The following is an 11,360-nucleotide window of genomic DNA, read 5'->3' as shown; positions in this document are numbered from 1 at the left end:
GCAAACGGTCCACATACCTTTGCATCTTTTGCATGTGGCCCGTGACGGATTCACCGTCCATCATGCGGGTAGTTATTATGGAAGAGATTATTTCATACCGCTCCTGATGAGCACTCTGATGGTACCTTTCCATCAGGTCTTGGTGCATCTCAAAAGGGTAGAAATCTTCATACGACTTTTGGAGCTTGGCTGTCATCGTGGCCATCATGATACATGCCACCTTAGTAGCATCTCTCTCATGAGTCCTGAATTTAGCGATCTCCTCAGGAGTAGCAGTAGACTCATCAAGTTCTTTTAACTCCTTATCGAGGACATATTCCTTGTCCTCATAACGAGTAACCATCCTGATGTTCCTAATCCAATCCATGAAGTTGGAGCCATCAAAGATGACCCTCCCACAAAGATTCATGAGAGAGAAAGAACCAGTTGGGTTAGAGCCTGAAGCATTAGTGTTGGAAGACATCTGAAAGAAGAGAGTAAGTTTAGATTAGATATTTAGGATCCTTAATAAGACACCCAAATGTAATATTAAGGATAGGATCCAATCACAGTATATTACACTTAGAAGAGGGATGCCGTAATCTAAGTAATAATATATTTGAAAGGTAGGTGAATGACGATTCACCAATTTCCACCATGAAAACAAAATGATTTATTAGGTTTAATTTGGATTTGAAATTCCTAGATTCTTTTGAGATTCATTGAACTTTTCAATGGCATGTTTCAATCTCGATTGTGCCCTTCAAGTTTTGTGACTGGGATGCCGAGGATCACAAAACAAGGTGTGAATAACCATGCTAATTCACTTGGTACCCTTAATATTATCACCTAATCAATGTGCCGGTTAACCACACACCTCCATTGATCTATGACAAACATTAAGTCACCCTTCGTGATCCTTACTAGTCCTAGTTAGTGTGTCGGTTAACCACACACGCTCCACCAACGACTTGGTAAGGTACAAAGTGTGAATTCCATGGACTAGCACCATGTTCACATTTTTCCTAAAATAACTAAGATTGGGAATTAAAAGAGTTTAGTTACTTTATAATATTCATTATACTTTTAATGAGGATTTAAAGTCATTGTTCTACCCGTTCGGCTAACGACCCTCCACCGATCAAGCAAGCGGTGGGTGAGAGTATACACCCATTAAGTCGCCATTTTATAGGCAACAACCTTATACCCACCTTATAGACCGGCTTCGTGAATGAGGCCTACTAACGGTAAAACGACTTATTCTTATACATATATATAATAATTAACCATTAATGTTATAAATAGTATAAGGGTTGAATTATAACTATTAAAACTCTAAGGGTTGGAATTAAAGTTTATTAAAGTGTGTGAAACTTTACAAATTCCAAAACTTGAGGGCAAGTTTTGTAACTTTGCAAAACTCTTCATTTCATAACTTATGAATTAAAGGTTCATAAAAATGAAGACTCTTCATTTTCATGTAACTTATGTGTTTTAAGTGTGTGTTAAATAAGAGTGACCTTTGGAAATCCATAACTTGAGGACAAATTATGGACTCCATTAAAACACATAAATGATCAAGAATTAATTCTAAACAATCCAGCAAATAATTCCTATCATTTTCTAAATTCATAAGAACATGAACATGATCATCAAAAATTCAAGTATTATATGAACACATAAAATCATGGAATTTTGATATATGCTATTGCAAATGGATTAGAACAACCATTACACCAACTAAAATAAGTTTTATAACACCAAAACAGTTTAGGGTAATGTTTCTAGTCCATTTTCAGCAGCAAAAGTCAAAAAACTGCACTCTTTCGATCCTACTCGTCGAGTGCATGAACTTACTCGTCGAGTAGGTTGAAGTTTGCCTTGGACTCGTCGAGTCCCCCCAATGGACTCGGCGACTCCACCATGCAGACAGCAACGATTTCGACTTTTATCACTATTTTGCATCAAGTATCAAACAAGCAAGCCTAGGCTCTGATACCACTGTTGGGTTTTGAGCAATCTAACACTTCCTAAGTGTGCATGCAACCCTAATAAACCTTGGATCTATGTTTGTCTAAATACATGCAAAATAATAATTTTCCAAGGTTTATAACCTATCCAACATGGCATGGGGAACATTTCAACATAAAAAAGTTAGAAGAGATTACATACCTTTTGGTGAGTTTGGTTCTAAGGAATTTGAGGGCCAAGCACCAATAGTTTGAATGCCTCAAATGGAATCACAAAACACCACAAACTCTTGGAAAACTTTGAGAGAGTATACACACTTGTATAAAATCGGCCACACACAAGCACACACACACACACACTAGTTCACTAGTTTCCTCTTAGGCTCCATTTCATGCTCCATAAGCATGCTTATATAGTGTGCATGGTTAGGGTGAAACCCTAATAACCCATGTCTTTTCCTTTCCAAGGATCCATGGGTTAAAAGCTCCATGGATCATCCATGGACTTCCACATGAGCCTAGCCCATTAACAAATGAGTATTAGCCCACACTATATAAAACAAATAGTCGATAATCTAATTAGTCTTCCTTTCAATCTCTAAATTAATTCATAATTAATTTAAGACTAAAACTAATTAAATAACGTAACTTCATATTAATATATTATAACTGATAATATATTAATAAACATATGTGTATAACTCTCATAAAATTATCCATAATAGTTTGGATGAGATGCAACCCAAATGGACCATGCCGGTCGGGTCAAGTATATACCAAATAAGTTATGGACTTAGACACCTTATCCAACACTTAGACCCTAAAATAGGGATCTGATCTGACTGGAGTACGCTCAGCGTACTCCGGGGAATATTCACGACCATCCTAGTCAGTACGCCCAATGTATTAGATTCTTCACTAGTACGTCGTGCGTACTCTTTGTGTACACCACGAGTACTCGACTAAGCCTGAAAACCACGAAACTCCTGAAGGCCATAACTTCTTCGTTACAATCCCAATTCTGACGATCCTTATATCTATGGAAAGGTGGATAGAAGCCTTACACTTCTAACTACTCAAAACTTTCTTAAGACCTTAAAAAAATCCATTTTCCATAAAAGCCTAAACTGCCGCTTTACCAAAATACCACTAGGCTCCAAAACACGAACCGAACACCTGGATCACTTCTAATACATCACCCGCACCCAAATGGGCCAAGATCTTACCTTCTTAAAAGCCATAATCCTTATAATGACCTAACTTCGAACCACCTCCTCAGACTAGGATTCAATTGAGAACAGAGTGTTACATCTATCCTGCTCCTGAGTATCCATAACGTTAGCGACAAACCTAGAGCAACCCTGATGGAGATAGTTTATGGCCCTAGGAGCTACACATAAAGTAGGGTCGTGCTAAGCTCCCTCTTCATGGACCACCAACTGTCCCCCACTTGGGGTCCGCACATTCACTAGCTGGTGCTTACAATCAATCACTACTCCATTGGGGCTTAACCAGTCCATCCCTATTATTACATCTACCCGCACAGAGGGATGGAAACCAACTTAATAGAGTAACGCTTGTCGTACATCCTCAAAGCACAATCCCGATCGACCCTCGATGCTCAGACGGACCACTCATCTGCAATCTCAACCTTTAATGGGTAGTCTAACATACACGGAGATCCAGGAAACCTTTTGATAAGCGCAAAAGATACAAAAGATTAGGTGGCCCCCTAGTCAAATAACACCAAAACAAGAATATCGTTCACATGGAACGATCCTAGAACAAAACACATAAAATATAAGTATAAAATTGACATAAAATAAAAGTTAAAGGAAAGAAACATACCCATCATCACATTTGGTGTGGCCCGCGTCTCCTTCGCGGTCAACTTAAAGGCTCGGCTCCTCACCATTGGAGCATCCGTCTTAGCGTGACGACCATCTGTGATCTGCAGGGTCGCTGGAGTTGGTGCCACCATTGTTGCTCCATATGCTAGACTCGTATAGTAGGCCTTCTTATGTCCCCTATTATTACAATGAAAGCAAAGTACATCTGATGTCTGGATGTTGGGAGTAGGGGCAGTACAATCCCTGGTAAAGTGTCTAGTCTTGCCGCACTTGTAGCAGCCTAAACCCCCTGATCTACAAGTTCCCTCATATGGCTTTCCACATTTCCAACAGCGGCTCCGGCCCTACTGGCCCTTTGACCTCAAGTAAAATCCCTTGGGTTTCTTCACTGAAACCCTAAAAGTCTGACCAGGCTCTGCCTTCCTCTTCCCAATGTACTCCATATCGATCTCTTTCTCATGTGCCCTAGAAATCATATCATCCAGGATTGGGCACACTGAATAATTAACAAACTCCCTAATATCTTCTCTTAACATGCCGTGATACTGGGTTTTCTTCATCTCCTTATCAGTTGCATACTGGGGAGCCAATAAGGCCCTCTCTGTAACACCGTAAATTTTCAACCAAATTTTCGTTTTTAAAAATCACAAAATTCTCATAAACACAATCCACAATTCTCCAAAATGACAATTTATCAAAAGCACATGTTCATAAATTGTTTAAAAACACAATCCAAGATCATCAAAACATCTATCCATCTCGTATATACAATCACGTCGATCCTGAGAAGTACCTAAAACATCTATCACATAACACGGTAAGAACGAAGCTTAGTGAGTTCCCTAAAATACCACAGACAACTCATTAGTCTCTCATGGCTATGCTCAAATAAGACCCTCCAGTCAATGTGTCTCAGTGGAACCCTCCAGTCCCACAACTCGGGTGGACCCTCCGCTCCTAACTCAGTAAGCTCAGAATAATACACAACACAAAATCACAAAGATCTAATGCAGGATATCACAATACTCAATATAACCACATAAGACCCTCCGGTCACACAAATATTACCATTCTAGGTAAGTATAGTGAGAAGACTCACCTCGTAAGCAAGCAAGCAAAATAAACCCAGTACACGAATCACCGATCTAGCTTCCGCCTAACACATTAAAATTATCTCTAATTAATACTCAATCACAATCCTAAATACCCAATTGCTATTTTCAATATCTTTAACTCTTGTGATGGGTAAAAGATGAATTTACCCCTCCATGGTCCCCACAATCCCTATCTTGACTAAACCCTAAAGTTAACGTGCTAGTCAACACTCCATTTTGACCCGACTCATCGAGTGCATCTATGGGACTCGTCGAGTCCCCTCGTTTCTTAAAAAATGTCATAAAAATCCAACTTAACTTGTCGAGTTGTCTCATCAACTCGCCAGGTCACTCGGGTCCAGGCTCATCGGGGAAAACCCTAGTTGATTCGCCGAATCAACTCATTGACTCGGCGAGTCCATTCAGTCAATGTGTTCATTAAGATGTTTTAAGGCAGATCTATAACCCTAAACTCTAGATCTAGCCTCCCAAGGTTGAGATACCACATAAAGCTACAATTTTTACATCATGCATGACACTTAGGGCTTGAAAAACCAAAAACAAGTTCCATTTAGGGTGGAATGCAAAAAAAACTTGCCTCTATCTTAATAAAGCTCGGATCTTTAGGCTCGCAAGTCCTCCTACAGTCCAGATCTGAGGTTTCAACCTCATGACATGCTCAAATAACTCATTGACAAGAGATAAATGGGAGAAAACCCTAAATACCTCCCTAAACTAAGATCTCACAAAGGAAATGTCAAGATAGAAGCTTTTTACCTTCACGCCGAAGCTAATCACTGAAGAAATCTAGATCTATAGCCCCTACTTGATCAAACTCTCCAAGCTATCCAAATCTTCTTCCAAAGATGCATAAAACCACTCAATTTATTCTCTCTCTCACACACACACACACACACAAAACAATATAATCGATTAGGGTTTCACACAGGGGAGTTGTGTGGCTAGTGAGGCAGAAATGAGGCTTAAGTTCCTTTAAATAGGACCCAAACCCCAAAGAATTAGGGTTTCCTCACACAGCACCAACTCGCCGAGTTGGGGAACCCACTCATCGAGTTGCTCACTCAACTCAAAATTTTATATATATATATATATATATATATATATATATATAATACCTGGAAGTTGGGATGTTACAATCTCCCTGAACTTGGCGGTAATCTCCGCCACAGTCTCTATCGTCTGTCTTATGTTTAAAAACTCCCTGACCAGCTATTGTATCTCCAATGCTGGAGCGAGCTCTACTTAGAACCTGGTCATTAAATCTTACTAGGTCATGGCCTCAATGGCTGGACCTCCCAAATCATAACCAACCTCCTCCCACCAGTCCCTAGCCCGCTCCCTCAAACAACCTGCATCAAATCTGACCTTCGACCCCACCTGGCAAAAGCTAGTCAGTTGAGAAGACTCAATGTCTGCTATCCACCATCTAACTATAATGGGGTCCTTCATCCTAAAGAAGTATGGTGCTCCGCACTCCCTGAAATCCTTGAAAGAGAGTGTGCGATACCCAGTTTGGCCATGTGTCCCATCACTCTTGAACTCCTTAAGGAGATCCTCCATCAACTTGATAATGCCCTCATTGATCGACTCGAAAATCACCCTGGTCACGTCAAGGATGCCTCTAGTAGTTTCAGATGCAAAGAACTGATGGGTTTTGGCCATATGAACATTCCTATGTGGACATACAAACCCTAATGCTTGGATCTAGGTTTCTCTTATTAAACATGCATTGAATCCAAGACTTCTAATAGCTAATAGAGTATAAGAACAATACAAAATCAGAGTTAGAAGCTTACCTTGAAACACTTGTTTGATCTTCTTGTTCTTGGAGCTTTAGAGTCACAAATGTCACTCCTCTAATGGCTTACAAACACCAACTAGCAAGAGGATGATTTAGGAGAGAGGAGAGGGAAGAAATCGGCTAGGGTTTCTTTGCTTTTGTAGAGGTGCCGATTTCCCTTGCCTCAAGGATCTATTTATACTTGTAAGGCTCCTAGGGTTTCACCCTTGAACCCTAATTGGATAACTTTTACTCAAAGCAATCCAAATCCTTTCCAAGATAAGCCCGTGGACGTTTTGTGGCTTATCCCAAGCCCTAGAAATCATCCAACCAGATTTACAGCCCAAAGTGTAACTATCAAACAATTGACAGTTTATACCCTTTTATTTAATTAATCTCTTTAAGTCACCAAATTAATTCTAATTAATTTTATGACTTATATTAATCAAATAACAATATTATTATTCCTTATATTATTCTCATAATATATTAATAATATTTATTCTCTCATAATAAATCATCCTGTTAAGTTGCTATGGTGAAGGCAACCCAAAAGGACCATGCACAATCGGGTCAAATACTTGCCTAATATAGTTGCAGCCTTAGACACTATTCCTACAGTCTCCCACTTGGATAAGTCTAGTAACTATATGCACAAGTATAATTCGATTTGCAATCGTAGCTCTCAAAGACGTTGTCAAACTCTGATCTAATCAATCTTGTCCTTTAGATAAGGGATCGTACAGTCCTCTGTTAGATATCATTCTGACAATTCTATGGAATAATTTGTCTAGCATTTGGTTTCTCGATCTCCGATTCATTTGACATAGAACTTAATCGAACACATCAATTCAGTTCTGACCGGGCCCTGCACATAAGTCAAATAAAATCGTCGAGCGGCTGAGATATCGTTTTTACCCTCTTGGGATAAAAGTAATAGATAAACTTCGACTTATATGCATTTACTTATTCATTAATCAACTATACACAACAATGCATTTTATAACATCGAGTTACCAATGTGTTTTCGCATTATCAATGTACAATCAATTAGCAAATAACAAACCATATATCTAGGTTTTAAGACTATATGATATTATCATCTTGCGATCACCCTTTTATCACATTCCATAAGGTGATTCCAACAAGCGCGAGTTTGTTCCAATGCTCAAAACTAGTTCATAAGCAGTCATGAACGTTGCAGCAACCTTTTGCTATGTCTAAAACCATTTAGACAATCTACACACCGATTCATGACAATCTTCATTCATATCTACTTCCCACATATGAACGATTGTGGACAATTTGAATAATTCGATTATTCTTAATAAAGTCAATTATTCTGGAAGTCAAAACATGCAAAATGAAACAATAGTTTAACAATTAACAGAAGACAGTAACATTACTCATAAATAATACTCTTTTATTTAATCATCAAATGTTAATTATATTTATCTATTACACGTTTCTACTACTATGTATCTAATCTATGCTAATATCATCCTTCAGCCCAATACTCCTAGCATGCTGCAAGTGCTTAACCCTACTCAGTCCCTTCGTAAGCGGATCTGCTGGGTTATCTTCTGATGATATCTTCTTCACTACGAGTTGTCCTTCTTCTACACGATGTCTAATAAAGTGATATTTTATGTCGATATGTCGTGATCTACCATGATCTCTCGGTTCCTTGGTCAAGGCAACCGCTCCTTCATTACCACAGAAAATCTCCATGGGCTCCTTTATGGCAGGTACAACTCCAAAATCACCAATGAAGTTCTTCAACCATATTGCCTCCTTCGACACTTCGCTCGCTGCAATGTATTTTGATTCGCACGTTGAATCAACTACGGTTTCCTGCTTGGAACTTTTCCAAGTCACTGCTCCTCTATTCAGGGTAAAGACCCAGTCCGACTGCGAACGGTAGTTGTCCCTGTCGGTCTGAAAGCTGGCGTCACTATACCCTCGCACCTTCAAGTCATCACTCCCTCCGAGGACTAAGAACTATTCATTCATCCTCCGAAGGTACTTAAGGATATTCTTCACCGCAATCCAATGGGCTCTGCCAGGATTCCCTTGATATCTGCTAACCATGCTCAAAGCAAAGGATACATCAAGGCGAGTACAAGTCATAACATATATGATTGAGCCAACTGCGGAAGCGTATGGTACTCAGCTCATTTCTGCTATTTCAGCTTTGGTACTCGGACTTTGAGTCTTACTCAACTTGGCATTACTTTGTATCGGTAACTCTCCCTTCTTCGAGTTTTCCATTCTAAAATGTTTTAGTACCTTATCTAAGTAAGTGTTCTGACTAAGTCCTATTAGTCTCTTACTTATCTCTCTTACTATCCTTATTCCCAAAATATAGGAAGCCTCTCCAAGGTCCTTCATAGCGAAGCACTTCCAGAGCCAGGACTTAACCTCCTGCAGAGTCGGGACGTCGTTTCCTACGATTAGTATGTCATCAACATACAAAACGAGAAAGCTAACTATGCTCCCACTGGCTTTGACACATACACACGATTCATCTTCACTTCATACAAATCCAAACTCTTTGACTTTCTCATCGAAGCAAAGATTCCATCTGCGAGATGCTTGCTTAAGTCCATAAATGGACTTCGGAAGCTTGCACACTCTATTCAGATGCTTCGGATCGACAAACCCCTCTGGCTGAGCCATGTAAACATCCTCAGCCAACTTCCCATTAAGGAAAGCGGTCTTGACATCCATTTGCAAAATCTCATAATCATGAAATGCGGCAATCGCTAGCATCACTCTAATAGATTTTATCTTCGCAACTGGTGAGAAGGTCTCATCATAGTCAACTCCGGGAGTTTGAGTAAAACCCTTCACAACCAATCGCACCTTATATGTGTGTACGTTTCCATCCACGTCGGTCTTCTTCTTGAAGATCCATTTGCACCCAACGGTCTTACGTTCGGGTACATTATCAACCAAATTCCAAACTTGGTTGTCATACATGGATTGGATCTCGCTATCCATTGCCTCTTTCCATTTTACAGACTCCAAGCCTGCCATGGCTTCTTTGTAGCTATTAGGTTCATCATGATTTATTAGTGTACCATCACTAATATACGTGTCCCCTTCAGTAGTAATATGAAAACCATAAAATTGGGGTTGAACTCTAACTCTTTCGAAACATCTAAGAGGTAAGGACTCGTCAATCGGTACAACCGGAGTTTCCTCCTCGGGTTGAGTGCCAGCGGTAGAGGTTCCTTCATCTATCGACTCGTGAATCTCTTCAAGCTCGATTTGCCTCCCACTGTCTCCTTGGCTTATGAGTTCTCGCTCTCGGAAAACTCCTCTCCTCGCAAAAAAGACAACATTGTCCTTCGGTCTATAGAAGAGATATCCAAAGGATTTCTGCGGGTAGCCGATAAAAATACATCGCTCACTACGAGGTTCGAGCTTTTCGTGAGTATCTCGTCTTACGAAAGCCTCACAATCCCAAACCTTGATATGTGCCAACGAGGGAGCTTTCCCTGTCCACATCTCGTGAGGTGTTTTGGCAACCTTCTTAGTAGGGACTCGGTTAAGGATATGGGCGGAAATCTCTAAAGCATACACCCAAAAAGAGATAGGTAGTGAAGCACGACTCATCATAGAGCGAACCATGTCTAAAAAGGTTCGATTACACCTTTCTGCCACACCATTCAACTGCGGTGTCCTAGGTGGCGTCAATTGTGAAACTATTCCACACTCCTTGAGATAATCGTGGAATTCAAGACTTAGGTACTCTCCTCCTCGATCGGATCGAAGCATCTTGATTTTTCAGCCCAATTGATTCTCCACTTCATTCTTGAACTCTTTGAATTTTTCAAAAGTTTCTGACTTTTGCTTGATTAAGTAGATATACCTATATCTACTATAGTCATCGTTAAAAGTCACATAGAAGTGGTTCCCATCCTTCTTGGTTGATCTAAACGGTCCACATACATCGGTATGTATTAGGTCCAATAGACCCTCACCCCTTTCACACGTACTTGTGAAGGGTGACTTAGTCATCTTTCCAAGTAAACAAGATTCGCATGTGTCATCTTCCCTAAGGTCGAATGACTCCAACACTCCATCCTTTTGGAGTTGGGCTATGCGCTTCTTTTTGACATGTCCAAGACGATAATGCCACAAGGATGCTCTATCCATACTATTGGAAGAATCCATGCATAAAACATCATTTCCTAAGTTATCTACAATCATAACGGTTTCATAAATTCCATTACATGGTATAGCTTCAAAATAAAAGACACAATTTAGATAAACCAAAATAGAACCATTCTCATTATTAAAAGAAAATCTAAAACCTTGTCTAAACAAACCACAAAATGAAATGATGTTTCTAGCCATTTCTGGCGAAAAGCAACAATTGTTCAAATCTAAAGATAAACCTTCCTCTTCTTTCCCCTTCCTTGTCCAATAGCCAAGACAGGAGCAGCGGGTGGATTGGGAGTTGGTGCAACAGATTTTTCCTTGAAGTTGCTTTCAGCGACCCCTAAGAGACCTTGGAGTTTGCTTAGGGTGACCTTTTCTTTATTCATGTGGTAGGTCATCCTAAATTGATTGTAACTTGGAGGCAAAGAGTGAAGCACCATGTCGATCGCCAAGTCTTCCCAAAGTCAACATTCAACTTGCGAAGACGATCGACATA

The sequence above is a fragment of the Lactuca saligna genome, chromosome 8 (assembly GCF_052625555.1).
Source record: "Lactuca saligna cultivar CGN05327 chromosome 8, ASM5262555v1, whole genome shotgun sequence".
Lineage (NCBI taxonomy): Eukaryota > Viridiplantae > Streptophyta > Magnoliopsida > Asterales > Asteraceae > Lactuca > Lactuca saligna.
Note: the sequence above shows the minus strand (reverse complement) of the source record.